Source organism: Chelonia mydas, chromosome 1, assembly GCF_015237465.2.
Source record: "Chelonia mydas isolate rCheMyd1 chromosome 1, rCheMyd1.pri.v2, whole genome shotgun sequence".
In the NCBI taxonomy this organism is placed as follows: Eukaryota; Metazoa; Chordata; order Testudines; family Cheloniidae; genus Chelonia; species Chelonia mydas.
Window position 1 is genome coordinate 39,703,777 of NC_057849.1, and position 18,340 is coordinate 39,722,116.

General features: G+C 43.1%; 1 protein-coding gene across 42 annotated transcripts in view; it reads left to right on the forward strand.

Moving 5' to 3' along the window:
• Window positions 1–18,340, forward strand: part of ZMYM2 (zinc finger MYM-type containing 2) — a 175,985-nt gene that overhangs the window by 15,738 nt on the left and 141,907 nt on the right. For 4 of the 42 annotated variants that reach the window (XM_037890723.2, XM_037890704.2, XM_043530430.1 and 1 more), the window contains exon 3: window positions 10,599–10,845. The exons of the other annotated variants lie outside the window; for them this stretch is intronic. The gene's annotated coding sequence lies outside the window, so the exon portion shown is untranslated. The remainder of the gene's footprint in view (window positions 1–10,598; window positions 10,846–18,340) is intronic. 42 annotated transcript variants of the gene reach the window in all.

Sequence of the window (18,340 nt, forward strand, 5' to 3'; positions counted from 1 at the left end):
TTTACGTGAGTTCCGGTGTAAAGGATAGAGTTTTTATCGGCGTGGTGCTCGACTTGACCTGCGTTAGAGCGTTCCTGCCGCTAGAAAGGTTCCAGACATTGACAGACCCTGTTCCGGAAGTCTCCGCATTCCCCCTGACTATGGCCAGGGTCTGTCTGCACCTGCTGGGTCATATGGCAGTGTGCACATATGTTGTCTGCCATGCCAGGCTACGGATGCAGCCCCTGCAGCAATGGCTGGCGACAGTCTATTCCGAGTCCAGAGATCACCTGGACAAGGTCATTACCGTTCTCATACTCTCCTCACTGTGATAGTAGAATGATTGCACAACGGTCCTAGTGGGGGTTCCATTGGACAAGTTTTTATTGGACTCTGGGGCGCTCACCTTAGCATGCAGGCTACCTCCCAGAGGAGACGACGTTACACATAAATGTCCGAGAACTCAGGGCGGTCCACTTGGCATGCAGAGTTTTCTTATCTTACCTGTTGGGCAAGGTGGTGAGAGTCCTGACAGACAACACAGCCTCTGTTCTACATCAACAGGCAAGGGGGAGCACGTTTGTTGACTCTCTGCCAAGAGGCACTCCGTCTCTGGGACTTCTGCATCAGGCATGAAATCCATCTGGAAGCTTTTCACCTCTCTGGCGTCAAGAACGTGCTAGTGGATCACCTCAGCAGGGACTTCTCCTGTCACCATGAGTGGTCGCTCCAGGAGGTAGCCTGCATGATCTTCCAGAGGTTGGGAACTCCCCATGTGGACCTGTTCGCCACCAGGCTAAACAGGAAATGCCACCGGTTTTGTTTGCGACCAAGACCTGGGCAAGGACTCCCTCTCTGCTGCCTTCCTCCTGTCGTGGTCAGAGAACCTAATGTAGGTGTTGCCTCCGATTCCTCTCATCAGCAGGGTCCTAGCAAAGATCAAGAGAGACAAGTCCTAGGTTCTCATGATCGCCCTGCTGTGGCCTCGCCAGCACTGGTTCAGAATGCGCATGCACCTGGCAGCGGCCCCTCCCTGACCCTTGTCCAACCGACCGGACCTGCTGTCACAGGACCATGGTCAGATCTTACACCCCAACCTTGTCCCTCCATCTCTTGGTGTGGATGCTGCATGCCTGAACCCAGAGGAGTGGACTTTTTTGGATAAGGTCCAACAGGTCCCCCTGGGAAGCAGGAAGCCCTCAACCAGACTGACTTACCTGGCAAAATGGATGAGGTTTTCCCGCTGGGGATCCGAGCGTGGCATCTTGCCCTCATGCTCTTCCATACAGTCTGTTTTAGACTACCTGCTTCGTCTGAAGAACCAGGGCCTGGGACACTCTTCTATTAGAAACAACAAGGAGCCTGGTGGCACCTTAATGGCTAACAGATTTATTTGGGCATAAACTTTAATGGGTAAAAAACCCACTTCTTCAGATGCGTGGAGTGAAAATTACAGATACAGGCATAAATATGTATTGGCACATGAAGAGAAGGGAGTTACCTTACAAGTGGAAAACCAATGTTGAAGGCCAATTCAATCTCGCGGCCATCTCCACTTTTCACCCACCAATCCAGGGCCAGATGATGTTTTCTCATGACATGAAGGTCAGATTCTTGAGAGGCCTCGAGAGACTCTTCCAGCAGGTACAGACCCCTGTCCCACAGTGGAATCTTAACTTGGTCCTCTCCAGGCTCATGGGCCCGGCCTTTGAGCCGCTAGGCTCCTGTTCCCTTTCCCACCTGTCATGGAAGGTTGCTTTCCTGGTGGCAGTGACATTGGTGAGGCGAGTCTCTGAGATTGAAGCCTTGACCTCAGAACCGCTGTACATGGTAGTCTACAAAGACAAGGTCCAGCTGAAGCCTCTGCCGGTGTTCCTGCCAAAGGTGGTGTCTACCTTCCGTATGAACCAGGACATCATCTTTCCAGTGTTCTGTCCTAAGCCTGACCAGGAGAGGCAGCTGCATGCCCTGGACATCCGAAGGGCCCTGGCTTTTTACCTAAAACGTACCAAGCCTTTCTGTAAGTCGACTCAGCTCTTCATCACCACAGCGGATAGGATGAAGGGCCTTCCTGTGTCCTCACAGAGGATTTCCAACTGGGTCATCTCTTGCATACGGATCTGTTACGATCTGGCGGGGGTCCCGCCGCTGTCGATTTGTCTGAGCCCACTCAGCTAGAGCCCAGGCATCCTCGGCAGCCTTCCTGGTGCACATCCTTATCCAGGACATCTCTAGAGATGCAAAGAGGTCCTCTGTCCACACGTTCACAGTGCATTATGCCATCACTCAGCAGGCCAGAGTGGAGGCTCGGTTCGGCAGTGCTGTGTTACGATCTACATGTCCGTGAAGTCCTACCTGCCTCCAGGGGTACTGCTTGGGAGTCACCTAATAATATAGAATGCATGTGAGCAAGCATTCGAAGAAGAAAAGACAGTTACCTTTTCTGTAACTGGTGTTTTTTGAGATGTGTTGCTCATGTCCATTCCATAACCCGTCCTCCTTCCCCACTGTTAGAGTTTCCGGCAAGATATAACTGAGGGTGTGGGGAGCCGGCAGTGCCCCTTACACAGCACCATGTGGGCGCCACTCCAGAGGGCGCCAGAGCCTGTCCCCTATGGATACTGCTAAGGGGAAAAACGTCCGGCACCGGTGCATGTGGTGAGTGCGCACACCTAATATAGAAAGGACATGAGCAACACCTCTCAAAGAACACCGGTTACGGAAAAGGTAACTGTCTTTTCTTCGGTCACCAGAAATTTGTTGAATTGATGAGTTGTGTATTATCTTTTCACTCAGTTTTGGAAAACCCCCAAGGATAAGGTTTCTTCGCATAGATTCAGTCTTATGAAAATAACCAAGCAATACATAAATGGGGTAGAGATCTATTATATCTAAGTTTGGCAGAATTCAATTTGTATTTTTTTTTATAATTTCGATAGCTGTTTATGCAAAGTAAAGATCATTAAATCAAACTCAAGTTCTCAAGGAGCATTTTTCATACTTTGCTTATCCAAAAACTGATTATCGATAGAAATATTTTTTGTCAGGGTGTGTATGGTGAAATGGGTATTTACTGACAAAGCTAATCCTTCCATGCCTATGCGTGCATCTGATGTATAGGAAAATAAGTTACAAGAAGAGGTTTTGTTTTGTTTTTTAAACCTGGGAAGGATTTTTCAGGAAGGAAACTGAACAAGTCCTGAGAGACAATGGAATAGGCTGAACTAAAGCTGCTCTTGTTTTTCTAATGAAATCTACTATATGACACTGGAGCATCCATAATATCTGTAGCTGCCACATAAGCAACAATCTGGGCCCTCTGACACAGTGTTCAATGTAGCATCCAGTGCATTAACAGGATCTGCCCTCGAAGTAAACTTCTTTAGAAGTTTAGTTTTGGGGGGAGGGATAGCTCAGTGGTTTGAGCATTGGCCTGCTAAACCCAGGGTTGTGAGTTCAATCCTTGAGGGGGCCATTTAGGGATCTGGGGCAAAAATTGAGGATTGGTCCTGCTTTGAGCAGGGGGTTGGACTAGATGACCTCCTGAGGTCCCTTCCAACCTTGATATTCTATGTACTTAATCAACAACTTGATATCAACAGAATCTGCTGTTATTTCTGCCTTTAACCTCCTGTCCCTTCCTTCCCTAAAAAAAAAAAAAAAAAGAGGCTGAGAACCACAGCAGAGAGAAAATGACTGCCTGAAAGTAAAGTCCTGTAACTAGGAACAAAGAATATAGGCCATATTTACCAAATGTGGGGGGATTACCCTGGAAATTATGAGAATGAAAATTATTTAAGGGGTCATAGTGGATAATCAACTGAATGTAAGTTCCCAATATGTGGCTAAGGCTAAAGAGGTAACACATTCCTTTAATGAATGAACAGAAGCAGGGGGATGATTTTACCTCTGCGGCAGTGAGGGCAGTATTGGAATACTGCATCCAGTTTTGATGCCATTCAATTTTTGAACAATTAGAGAGACTTCAGAAAAGAGCCAGATGAATGATTTGAGGACTGGAAAACATGCTTTACAATGGAGGACTTAAGATCAATCTATTTAGCTTATTGCAGAACATCTTAAGAAAGGTTTGAGTTCTACAAGTACCTGCCTGAGAAGATATCTGATATCAGAGCTCTAATATAGCACACAGAGGTATAACAAAACCCATTGACTTGATTTTGTTAGAAAAACAAACTATATAAAAGACACAATTTTATTTTAATCTGTAAGGGTAATTAACAATTGGAACAATTTACTAAGGGTTGTGGTAGAGTCTCCATCACTTGCAAGATTTGAATGTCTTTCTAAGAGAACTTTGAGCTTGATGCAGGAATTAGTGGGTGAAATGTTATGGCCAGTGTTCTGCAGGAGATCAGTTGTGTCTCTGGTCGAAACATTTATTATACTGACTAATACACATACCATCAAGTTTACTGTACCTCATGGAGTACTTAGAGACCAGCATTAAGAGAACTAAAAATATACATATCTGCTGTGTATTGAAAAAATTGAAATAACACCCTCCTTTGTACTTCTTGAAGCCTACCTGTTTGTCCTTCATTTTTCAGTTTATAAATTGGGGAGTCAGTTACATAATCCAAGCCCTTGCCAACTGAAGAATGCAGCTGCAAAAACCTGTCATTCCTGACACTCTGACCACATCCATCTTCTCCTCAGATTTCTTCATTAGTTTCCTGTTGGTCTTAACGTCTATGAGTCTGTCTGTCTGCTAAATCCAGAAGAGACCCTTATGATCATTTAGTCTGACCTGATACACATTGCGGACCAGAGACCCTCACCTACCCCACTCTTGTAATAGACCTATAAATTTCTGGCTGAGTTACTGAAATCCTCAGATCATGATTTAAAGACTTCAAGTTACAGAGAATCCACCCTTTACACTAGTTTAAATTTGCAAATGACCTACGCTCCATACCGTAGAAGAGGCTAAGAACCCCCTGCCCCTCAGGGTCTCTGCTAATCTGACCCCAATATGATCAGTTAGATCCTGAGCATGTGGGCAAGACCCATCAGCCAGACACCTGGGGAGGAATTCTCTGTAGTAACTCCAAGCCCTCCCAATCTAGCATCTCATCACCAGCCGTTGGAGATATTGCTGCTAGCAGTTGCAGATCGGCTACATGCCATTTTAGGTAGTCTTATCATACCATTCCCTCCATAAACTTATCAGTCTTGAAGCCAGTTAGGTTTTTCACCCCCCACTCCTCCTCTTGGAAGGCTGTTCCAGAATTTCACTCCTCTGATGATTAGGAACCTTTTTCTAATTTCAAGCCTATACTTTTTGATCACCAGTTTATATTCATTGGTTCTTGTGTCCACATTGGTGCTTAGCTTAACTCCTCCCACTCTGATTTATCCCTCTGATGTATGTATGGAGAGCAATCATCTCTCTCTCCAGCCTTCTTTTGGTTAGGCTAAACAAGTCAAGGTCTTTGATTCTCCTCTCGTAAGGTAGGTTTTCCATTCCTCTAATCATCCTTTCACTCATGGTCAGTGACACCAAACAGCCTGCCTCTCAACTTCTATGCTTTTATCTTTCTGCTGGTAATCTCTTCCCCCCCGCCCCCCTCCTTTGTTGCCTGACTAACCTGCTTCCTTTGTGCTGTCATCTCACTGTTGGCTCCAGGCCTTCTTCGATGTGGTCCCTTATATCAAGGAGTCCCTCCCTTATCCAGTTTGGTGTGCAAGCATCCTGATGTGGGGTATGCCTGCCATGTAGTGCCCCCCTGTTCGCCAAGGGCAGCGCTACTGGCTTTTCCTGCCTGAGTTTCCTTCCCTCAGGTGGGTCTTCTGGGCACATCTGGGTCTGTGCTGGAGAGGTGTCTTAGTCCTCCAGCCAAGTCACAAACAAACGTAGCCCCCCACGTCCCTCAATATCAAAAGACCAAATTAAAAAGCCCCAGCCTAAAAAGTTCTTTTGTCCTTTGGGGGGGGGGGGGGGGCGGGATTCTCTGCGGCCCCCTTCTGGGGCCCTGTTCCCAGCTCTTTTCTGGGCTACCTTTTTAGAAGTCTTTCTGCCTCTGGGTAGAGCACTCAATCATCTGGTTCCCTTGGAGAACTGTTCTCCGCCCCTCCTGGGCTTTGTTCTTTGAGTCCTTCTGTGCTCTGTACCAGAGCATTGGCCCCAAGGCTGGTTCCCTTGGCGTACTACTCTTCTGTAGACCTTAGCTCAAAGCCTTCCATACAATCCTATCTGCTGTGTGCTTCCACTCCCCATATTGATCTTTAGTCCTTTTTATAAGGTGCAGATATTCATTAAACTACGACCTGACCCTCTTTAGTCCCACCCCTCCAGGCTGGGAAGCTGCTAATTAATTATGGCATGGGTGTGGCTGGCCTATCTCCAGTAAAGGGGCCAGTAATTCTGTGACACACACTCTTAAATCTCTTATTTAAAACTCTCTCCTTACCAGTGTCCTTTCCTCCTTAGTCCTCTTATCTGATCAGTGTTACCAGACTAGATGGTAGAATCTTTACCATTCTAGAAAATACCTCAAACAGTTGTGGGCACATGATATATTTAACTGCTTTTGTTGCTTCCTTTTTCTTCTGTTTTGTGTTTATCTAGTTTTTAAACTCTTGAAGGTAGGGATGGTGGTTTTCATATTTCTGGCACACAGTTGGCACTATACAAATGACATGGTTTTGAATTAAGTCCTGTTGATTCATATTATACCTAGCCTATTGCTAGGAGTGGGGGTTTTGATTTGTCCATATGAGGATCCTCGAAACTGATTTGTTCACAATCATGAAAGGCAGTGTAGTATCTTTCTCCAATTCTGTGTCAAAGTAACTTTTCCTTCTCTGTGCTCGTTGAACCAATGGGAAAAGGTGTAGGCAATGTGTAAAACTTCAGAACACCTTACGCTTCAAGACATCCCATATAGAAAGGTGGTCTCAGACCAGTCTTCAGCAGATGGGTTTCCATATAATTACTGTCATAACTCATAATCTCATTGATAGTTGTAACAGACGCTGAGAACTGAAAGGGGCATGAAAGCTGCACTATTGTCTCTTCTTTCAAGATGTTCCCTTTCTTAACAAGTTATTTAACTGAAGCATGTGAGCCAATCCTTCAGAATATCTTCTTGACACAGGGAGACAAAACCCAATTAGCTAGATAATGAACCCAGGAGGGTTTCGCACAAAGCCATTGCATCTTTTTATTTTTTAATCCACTGGCCACTTGTCCTTACCTCATAATATATGGTTTTATATCATCGGAGTGCAATGAGGATACCTTCTTTGTTAGTGGCTGAATGAAAAGAACCTCAAAAATTCTCTCTTTGAATCACGAGACTGGATAATAGTGACCACTGAAAGCAATATGCATGGCTGAAGAGTACATCTGTGCTTCAGAGTGGGCCAAGAGTGTTCTGAGATTCACAGATGATAAAGACAGAAGGGAACACTGGTATTATCTAATCTGACCTCCTGTATAACACAGGCCACAGAGCTTCTCTGAAATATGCTCTAAAGAGAGAATTCCTTTTTTGAACTAGAAAAACATCTGATCTTGTTTTAAAAGTTGCCATCGATAGAAATCTTACCACAACCCTTGGCAAATTGTTCCAGTGTTTAATTACCATCACCATTAAAATTGTCTGCCTTATTTATGGTCTGACTTTTTCTAGCTTCAACTTTCCACCATTGGGGCTTGTTTTACCTCTGTCTGCTATATTGAATAATACATTATCAAACTTCTGGTCTCTGTGTAGATGCTTATAGATTGTGATCTCTTTCTTAAGATGAATAGATGGCGCTCTTGAGTCTTTCATTATAATGCATGTTTTCCAATCCTTTAATCCAGTGGTTCTGAAACTTTTGTACTGGTGACGCCTTTCACACAGCAAACCTACGAGTGCAACCCCCTTATAAATTAAAAACACATTTTAAAAATATTTAACACTATTTTAAATGCTGGAGGCGAAGCAGGGCTTGATGGTGGAGGTTGACGCCTTGCAACCCCCCGAGGCAGGGGTGGCCAACCTGTGGCTCCGGAGTCACATGTGGCTCTTCAGAAGTTAATATGTGCTCCTTGTATAGACACCGACTCCAGGGCTTGAGCTACAGGCGCCAACTTTCTAATGTGTTGGGGGGGGTGCTCACTGCTCAACCCTTGGCTCTGCCACAGGCCCTGCCCGCACTCCACCCCTTCCACCCCCTCCCCTGAGTTTGCCGTGCCCTCACTCCTCCCCTTCCCCTCCTGCATGCCATGAAACAGCTGATGGGGAGGGAGGGGGAGGTGCTGATTGGCGGGGCTGCTGGTGGGCAGGAGGTGCTGGGAGTGGGGCGGGGGCGCTGATGGGCGGGGGGCTGCTGACGTATTGCTGTGGCTCTTTGGCAATGTACATTGGTAAATTCTGGCTCCTTCTGAGACTCAGGTTGGCCACCCCTGCCCTGAGAAATCAGGACTCCCAGTTTCAGAACCTCTGCTTTAATCATTATTGTGGATCTTCTCTGAACTCTCTCCAATTTATCAATATCTTTCTTGAATTGTAAACATCAGAACTGGACACAAGGTTCTAGTAGTGATTTGCATCAGTACTAAACGTAGGCAGTGTAGCCTTCCTAGTCCTCCTTCAGATTTCCTTATTTTATACATTAAAACAAAACTTTCTCAAATAGCTATCTGACTTTAGGCAACATGGATTGATCCAGCCTCTTTTAGCCTTACAAATGATCTTAGTTCAAATTTCTGATTTCGTCACAAGTGAAATAATTTGGTGGTCTCACTTTTTAATCTTCTGGTCTCTTGTCTATTTCTGACTCTCGCATGCACGCTCACACACACACGCTCCCTCCTTCCCTAAATGTGGAAATGCCAGAATTATGGTTTCCTGTGCAATCTTAATACAGCCCCTTTATGCATGTGCATTGTGATAGTCTTTAATTGCATGATCACCTTTTATTTTTTTCCATGGGTCCCCTGCCTTATTCTGTGCTCTAGGAGTGAATCAGGGTTGTGTAGTGAATGAGATTGTAGGATCTCTGCTGCATTTGTTGTTTTCCCTAACCTTGTCCTGAGAAAAGGAGGAACCATTTTAGTTCAAACTTAAAGATCAGCCTGAGGCAGACACTCAGCATGGAAAACTTCACCCTGGACAGTTGGTTTTGCAAAGTTGTATGCCACTAACAGAATATTTATAATGGAAGGTGTTGGGAAAACTAGGCTGTTGGGCTGCTACCGCTGCTACCTATAAAGATATATTTAAAATTTGTCTGTCTTGATAGTCTGCTCGGAGGATAAGAGTTGCATAAGGTGATCCAGGGTTCATTTCCAGTTGCAGGATTAACTTTTATATGTGAAATGACTACAAACAGGGATGGCTTTGCAATTCTAAAGTACAGTGTGACTCCTCTTTTTATGTTAATTGCTTATTGGTAATTGATGAACAGTACTACTTATGAGAGAGGACTAAATGATTGGGGAAATGGAATATGGAGTCTTTCATCTCCTTATTCAGTAATGTCTAGGGCTGTGTCAGTGACCATCACTGGCATATAACATCTGTTTGGCCATGTGAAATGAATAGTTTCAGTTCACTTTCCTAGAAGACTGTAATCCATGTCACATGTCACCATCTTAGTTGATTCTCTCAAGTATCCGTAAAGAAAGGAATTTGGAGACTGAACTATCCTCTGGTTCTTGGAGATGATCTCTCCAGAGCAGTTATGAAGTATATCTAGAAGTTAAAATGTAGTGGCACTGCTCATGTTTATCTGGGTAGGGATGACCCATAATTCCCATTTCTAATGCTCATGTTTAAATACCTCTTTGTCATTCGTAGGTCTGTTTCTGTTTTAGAACATTCATTTATTTTCCTTTAATAAGTTATAATGTCTATATTTAATTAAGATGGATCAAATAGCAGCTCAGCCTCTTTCTATGCCTTTGATTCAGCATGAGAGAAGCCAGCAACTCACTGACCTTTACAGATGGGTTTCAGTCACTGTGTGCTTCTCTCAGATTCTGTTGCCTTTTTTGTGCTTTCTCCCTTGTCATTTCCCTAACATGGTGGTTCTCGTCCACCATATCTGTTAGTTCTTCTTTGCTACCTCTCCTCTTTCTGTCTTTCAACCCAGAGTGGGTTCAGGTTTTGTCACTGCTCTTTCATTGGAAATCTCCTCTCTAACTGCTGTGGAATCTTCTAGTTTCATCATTCTGTTTACTCCTGCCGTTAAAAGGGTGTTACCAAAATGTTCTGCTTGATATTTGAATAGCAGTAGTGGGGCAAGAATAATTTTGGTGTTTATCCCATTACATATATGCTACTTACAGATAGAGGACTTCAGGTTCTAGCTGACCAGTATCTTTTCATGGCTAAATTTACATCAAATGTATTGAGAGTGGGGGAAATACACGCTTTAATGTGATTAACATGGCTACCATGGACTAATTTTGTGTCTATACTAGAATTTTCATCTACATTGGCCAACCTTGCTAAACACTGCTTGTTCCCTTCAACTGATGTTGAAAGTGATTGTGCTATTTGTGTGGCTCAGAGTCAAAAGTTAATCATTGTGATAGAATTAAGGGGTGTGGCATGCTTTGCTGCAATAGGCATTGAGTGCTGTTGATCCTGTCCACACAGGGAGACAGCCATTTCAACACTGGCTGAGAGGGAGCACCAAGGGATGAAGCTGTGTTGGGTGTCAGTTGTTCAAGTATACCTGAAAGCCCAGTTTGGATACAGCTCCGGACTACTGCATTCATACATTGCACTTGACATTAGCAGTGCAATAAAGACAACTTTCATTGTGCATACTGGCAGTCTGCAAAGGCGTCAAGATATTCAAAATACAGTGAAGTTCATGATCACTTTACTTCTCAGCTTCCCAGTGAGCATCACTTTTTGCTTTTTTTAAGTAGTTAATCTTTTGAATCAAATTGAAACCTGGTTGATAGAATTGCTTTGAGGTATTTTCATTGCATAGGCCTACCCATTTATTTTGCTGTTCTGCAGCTTCTCTATATTTTTGCTATTTACATTTTTGTTAAATTTATTTTGACATATGACAACCTGTGTGTCCATCATATGCTCTGGATGTTTATTGTCTATATTAACATAAAATAAGTCTCTAACTTAATACATTCTTTCAATCCATTTCCCTCCCTAAAAGCCTAGGGAAAAGATGAGCTTTGCAGCATGTGCAAACTTCTCAGGTATGGGAGCAAATTGCAAAGTCAAGGTGGTCTTGCAGAGAGTGGCTTTCCATCTTGTGTATAAAGAAGGGTGCTGAAGCACCTCTGTTAGACTCAACTGTGGTTGTACTGCATGAGGAAAGATAGGCAGCATGGATTAAAAATGACTCAATTTTCTAAATCTGGTTTTAAAACTCAGATATTTTTATTTGCATAGTTCTAGTTTTTTCCTGTCTTCCTATTTTGTAGTATTTAATTGCTAACATGAGTGTTTTCTACTTTTGTTTAGTTTCCCAGCTGTTACTAGAATTTAGGATTTTGCATAGAGAACTTTTTCCTAAGAAGTTTCATGCTTAAAATGCTGTGCGTGTTGAAAAAGATAAATCCAGTGTTTCATTAACATCCTTTCAGTGAAAACAACACAAGTCCATGCTAGGCTTGCATTCAGCACCATCTTTCAGTATATTGAACTGCCACAAGTCAAGAAAGCTGAAATTCTTTGCTTTCATCAGTGTTTGCAGTTTGAAGTCAATGAAGCTTGCTTTTGAAAACCACACTTATAGGCTCCTAAACCCATACTTAAGCACCTAAACTTAGGCTTCTATTTTTTTTTGAAAGTTTTGGCCTGTGTGTTTAAAAAGTTAACTTCTGTGTACGGAAAGTATGAATAACACTTGTTAATTCTGGAGCAATTTTGATTTGAAATGTCAAACATTTTATGCCACTAACACTTTTTAGAATAAAAATACAACTTTATCCCTGGTGGTGCAAATACTTATTATACGCATGCTTAACTTTAAATATATGAGTAGTTCCACTGAAATCAGTAGGGCTATTCATGTGGCTAAAGTTACATAGTTGCTAAAGGAGGACTCAAGGACGATAAGGCCATTGCGGAGAAACGAAATGAATTCATTGCATCGGTCATCACGGCTGAGAATGTGAGGGAGATTCCCAAACCTGAGCCATTCTTTTTAGGTGACAAATCTGAGGAACAGTCCCAGATTGAGGTGTCATTAGAGGAGGTTTTGGAACAAATTGATAGATTTAACAGTAATAAGTCACCAGGACCAGATGGTATTCACTCAAGAGTTCTGAAGGAACTCAGATGGATCTACTAACTGTAGTGCTTCTGTACCAAATGACTGGAGGGTAGCTAATGAGACGCCAATTTTTAAAAAGGGCTCCAGAAGTGATTCCAGCAATTACAGGCTGGTAAACCTGACTTCAGTACCAAGCAAACTGATTGACACTATAGTAAAGAACAAAATTGTCAGACACCTAGATGCACATAATTTGTTAGGGAAGAGTCAACATCACTTTTGTAAAGGGAAATAATGCCTCACCATTCTACTAGAATTATTTGAGGGGGTCAACAAGCAATTGGACAAGGGGGATCCAGTGGATATATTGTACTTGGATTTTCAGAAGGCCTTTGGCAAGGTCCCTCACCAAAGGCTCTTAAGCAAAGTAAGCTGCTATGGGATAAGAGGGAAGGCCCTCTCACGGATTGGTAACTGGTTAAAAGATAGGAAAGAAAGGGTAGGAATAAATGGTCAGTTTTCAGAATGGAGAGGTAAATAGTGGTGTCTCCCAGCGGTCTGTACTGGGCCCAGTCCTATTCAACATATTCATAAATGATCTGGAAAAAGGGGCAAATAGTGAGGTGGCAAAATTTGCAGATGATGAGATAGTTAAATCCCAGGTAGATTTTGAAGGGCTACAAAAGGATCTTTCAAAACTGGGTGACTCGGCAACCAAATGCCAGATGAAATTCAGTGTTGATGAATTCAAAGTAATGCATGTTGGAAAACATAATCCTAACTATACATATAAAATGATGGGGTCTAAATTAGCTGTTACCATGCAAGAAAGAGATCTTGGAGTCGTGGATAGTTCTCTGAAAACATCCACTCAATATGCAGCGGCAGTCAAAAAAGCGAACAGAATGTTGGGCATCATTTAAGAAAGGGATAGTTAATAAGACAAAAAATATCATATTGCTTCTATATAAATCCGTGGTATGCCCACATCTTGAATACTGTGTGCAGATGTAGTCGTCCCATCTCAAAAAAGATAGATTGGAATTGGAAAAGGTTCAGAAAAGGGCAACAAAAATTAGTAGTGGTATGGAACGGCTGCCGTATGAGGAGAGATTAATAAGATGGGGACTTTTCAAATTGGAAAAGAGACGACTAAGGCGGGGATGTGATAGAGGTCTATAAAATCATAACTGCTGTGGAGCAAGTAAATAAGGAAGTGTTGTTTACTCCTTCTAACACAAGAACTAAGGGTCATCAAATGAAATTAATAGGCAGCAGGCTTAAAACAAAAGGAAGTATTTTTTTCACACAATGCACAGTCAACCTGTGGAAATCCTTACCAGAGGATGTTGTGAAGGACAAGATTATAACAGAGTTCAAAAAACTAGATAAATTCATGGAGGACAGGCCCATCAGTGGCTATTAGCAAGAGTGGACTGGGATGGTGTCCCTACCCTCTGTTTGCCAGAAGCTGGGAATAGGCGACAGGATGGATCACTTGATGATTACCGGTTCCGTTCATTCCCTCTGAAGCACCTGGCATTGACCACGGTCAGAAGACAGGATACTGGGCTAGATGGGCCTTTGGTCTGTTCCAGTATGACAGTTCTTATGTTCTTAAGTTTCAATATTTTGTGTTTTTTGCCTATAACAGTTTTGTGAATTTCAAATATCCTACTAATAACGTTTGACAGATTTGGGAATGACTGTGTCAAATTCTGAACTCCATTTTGTTGTGAGAACACCTTTTCTTTTTAGAGGCTCCACTTTGCGCCGTAATCTTCATTTAGGAGCATGACCGTCATGATATATTGTAACTTTCCTTGTGGATTAGAGCGGTGGTTCTCAAACTGTGGGTTGTGACCCCATTAAAATGGGGTCGCCAGGGCTGGCTTTGACTTGCTTCAGCCCTGGGTGGCAGGGCTCAGGTTACAGGCCCCCTTCCTGGGGCTGAAGCCTTTGGGCTTTGGCTCCCTAGCGAGAGGAGGTGGGGCTGGGGCTTTGCCACCCCCGCCCCCGAGGATGGCGAGGCCTGGGGGGGGGCCCAGGCTTCGGTCCCCCCTCCTGGGGTCCTGTAGTAATTTTTGTTTTCAGAAGGAGGTTGCGCTACAATAAAGTTTGAGAACCCCTGGATTAGAGCATCCATTTTGTAGTAGAGGCTCAACACCTAGTTGAATTACTGTTTGGGAAGCTGGTACAGAGCAGTCTATCAATACGGTCTCTGAGTTACTGGCCCATATACAAGAACAACGAACATTCTACACAGAAGCTTGGCTGGGGGAAGGGGCTGGAGTTCCTCAGACTGGGCATACAGCTAAAATGGATCAAAGATTATATTTAAGGGGTAACGTTCACAAACATCTGCTGGAAGACCAGGCCAGGTGGCAGGAAGGGCTGTCTAGCCGAAGGATGTTGACCAAATCCAGCAGTTAGAGGAAGAGTGAGATCAAAGAAAAGGGGTGGGCTGCATTTGGGATTTTGTTTTTTCAAAGACCTGTAACCATGTAGTGCTGTTAAGAGTAAAATGCCTGTGGTTAAGAAATTCCTTTGCTAAGCCTGTATTCTTTGATTGCCTGTCATGTTGTCCCTGAAGGGGTTAATTGAGAAGATCAGAGCACCTGCAGCGAGGTGACACTCTGAGGGATCCGTTTAGAAGCAGCTGGTGACACATGTATTAGCATTTAGAAGAGTTGAGGCACTGATTCTGGTATGTAAGGCAGCTGGGCTACAAAGCCCAAAGTCCCAAGAGAGGGGTGCTGGGGTCTTTTAAGGTCAGAGGTATGCACCAGGGAACTGTCCTGAGAGACCCACAGCTTGAATGTAAGAATGGCCATACTGCATTAGACCAATCGTCCGTCTAGCCCAGTATCCTGTCTTATGACAGTAGCCAATGCCAGGTGCTTCAGAGGGAACAGCCAGTCATTGAGTGATCCCATCCCCTGGGAGTGGATAACACTCCGAGCTTCTGGCAAACAGGGGCTAGGGATGCTCAAAAGAGCATAGTGTTGCATTCCTGACCATCATGGTTACTAGCCATTGATGAACCTATTCTCCATGAAATAACCTAGTACTTTTTTGAACCCTGTTAGAATCATAGAATATCAGCATTGGAAGGGACCTCAGGAGGTCATCTAGTCCAATCCCCTGCTGCTCAAAGCAGGCCCAATCCCCAGTTTTTGCCCCAGATCCCTAAATGGCCCCCTCAAGGATTGAACTCTCAACCCTGGGTTTAGCAGGCCAATGCTCAAACCACTGAGCTATCCCCTTCCCTCTAGTCTTGGCATTCACAACATCCTCTGGCAAGGAGTTCCACAGGTAGACTGTGTGTTGTGTGAATAAATACTTCCTTCTGTTTGTTTTAAACCTTCTGCTTATTAATTTCATTAGATGATACCCGGTTCCTGTGCTACATGAAGGACTAACTAACTTTTCCTTATTCATTTTCATAGGAATAGAACAAGTTAAAAATTACTGAGGCAAATTAGATATCTTCAAGTCACCAGGCCCTGATTAAATGCATCCTAGAATACTCAAGGAACTGACTGAGGAGTCATCTGAGCCATTAGTGATTATCTTTAGAAAGTCATGGAAGACAGGAGACATTCCAGAAGACTGGAAGAGAGCAAATATTGTGCCTATCTATGAAAAGGGAAATAAGGACAATCCAGGGAATTACAGATCAGTGTCAAAGTTTGACTCAGACTCACAATTTATCAGACCACTCTGTTTTATTAGCAAAGCTGCTTTGCTAATACATTTAGAAGTGAGCTCCTCGAGTGGGGCTTGTCTCTTAATTTATACAGCTTGCTGGAGAACAAGTTACAGAGAAGTTACAGACAAAAGAAAAAAAAGATTTTAGTCACCACCCTTCGAGATCCCTGAGACCAGTCACGTATCTTCAATTACCTGCCACCCTTAACAATCTCCTTTAACAGCTTCCAGTTAACTTAACTAATTGCCCTTCACACCTTCCATTCTGATGCCTGCTTCTTAGACGTGCTGGCTCTATCTTAATTGCTTCTCCATTCAAAAGCTAACTGTCCCTACGTGTGCTCCCTCAGATACTTTGTTACGTGTTTTGACATGCCCTCTCATATACAATGTATCCAGCATGTCCCCTTATACAACTGTTATACTTATACAATGTTATACTTCCACACCAGTCAGCTTAACTTCTGTACCCGGAAAGATAATGGAGCAAATAATTAAGCAATCAGTTTGCAGATAGTTAGAAGATAATAAGGTGATAAGTAACAGCATGGATTTATCAAGAACCCATCGTGTCAAACCAACCCTTTCTTTGACAGGGTAGCAAGCCTGTGGATAGGGAAGAAGCAGTAGACGTGGTATATCTTGACTTTAGTAAAGCTTTTGATACTATCTTGCATGACCTCATAAACAAACTAGGGAAATACAACCTAGATGGAGCTACTATAAAGTGGGTGCAAAACTGGTTGGAAAACTGTTCCCAGAGTTTGCAGACGATACCAAGCTGGAGTTGCAAGTGTTTTTGAAGATAGGATTAAAATTCAAAATGATCTGGACAAACTGGAGAAATGGGCTGAAATAAATAGGATGAAATTCAATAAGGACAATCAGTTGTTGCACACATACAAAATGGGAAATGACTGCCTAGGAAGGAGTACTGTGGAAAGGGATCTGGGGGTCATAGTGGACCACAAGCTAAATATGAGTAAACAGCATAACACTGTTGCAAAAAAGGTGAACAATTCTGTGATGTAGAAGCAGGAGTGTCGTAAGCCAGATGCAAAAAGTAAATCATCTGCTCTACTCTGCACTGATTAGGCCTCAACCGAAATACTGTGTCCAGTGCTGGGCACCACATGTCAGGAAAGATGAGGACAAATTGGAGAGAGTCCAGAGAAGAGCGACAAAAAATGACTAAAGATCTAGAAAACATGACCTTTGAGGGAAGATTGAAAAAAAAAAAAATATTTTTTTTTAGTCTGGAAAAGACAAGGCTGAGAGGGGATAAAAGGTTGTAACAAATAGAAGGGAGAAGAATTGTTCTTAACCTCTGAGGATAGGACAAGAAACAATGAGCTTAAATTGCAGTAAGGGAGGTTTAGTTTGGATATTAGGAAAAACTTCGTAACTGTCAGGGTAGGTAAGCACTGGAATAAATTGCCTAGGGAGGTTGTGGAATCTCCATCACTGGAGATTTTTAAGAGCAGTTTAGACAGACACCTCTCAGGAATGGTCTAGATAACACTTAGTCCTGCCATGAGTGCAAGGGACTGGACTAGATGACCTCTCGAGGTCCCTTCCATTCCTATGATACTATGATTTTCTCCACAACATTCACAATTTTATAGACCTCTATCATATCCCTTCTTAGTCATCTCTTTTGCAAGCTGAAAAATCCCGGTCTTAATTAATCTCTCCTCACATGAAAGCTGTTCCATATTCCTAGGAAAAGTGACTAGTCACGACTTGGTCTGTGGGGGTGGAGGAGGCTCAGATGACTTAAACACATGTGGGATCCATTAGTTGTTTACTCACAAGACTGGTGTCGGTGCAAAGAGAGGGACTGGGGCAGGTTCTGACAGTGGAATTTTGTAAAAAAAGCAATTCAACCAATTTTAACTTCAGATTAAAATCGATGATATTTCAAATTAGCTTTACAAAGCCTAGTTTAAATAAATGCTTTAAAAAAAATAAATGAAGGTGATTTAAATTGTTCTACTCTGTAGATAGGTTTCTGGGTGAAATTTAGGGCATCATTTTTAACCTTTTGTCATTCAGTGTAGATCCTAAAGCATTTATGTAATACTCCATTTAATGAGTGGACTCTCCTTTTCTGAATAGGTATAGTTTAAGTGATCTCTTAATAGGCTCAAGTTAGCTGCATTACTGCAGGTGATAGAGGCATAGATAATTGTTGCAAGGTTCGTTTGGAAGCAGAATGTGAACAGTGCTCATGGCCACATCCTCTAAGTCCTTGCCTGTAGTTGAAATGTTGGTTGCATGCTCTGCCAGGAGCCCCAGTATAATTTCTTCCAAGTACAGGGTGATGTTTAACATAATGATCATATCACAGCCCGTATCTCCTCACTAACTCTTCCAAGGGCCGCATTTGCATGTTGGTCAGGAGGGGCTGACAGTACAGACACCTATCTCCTTCATA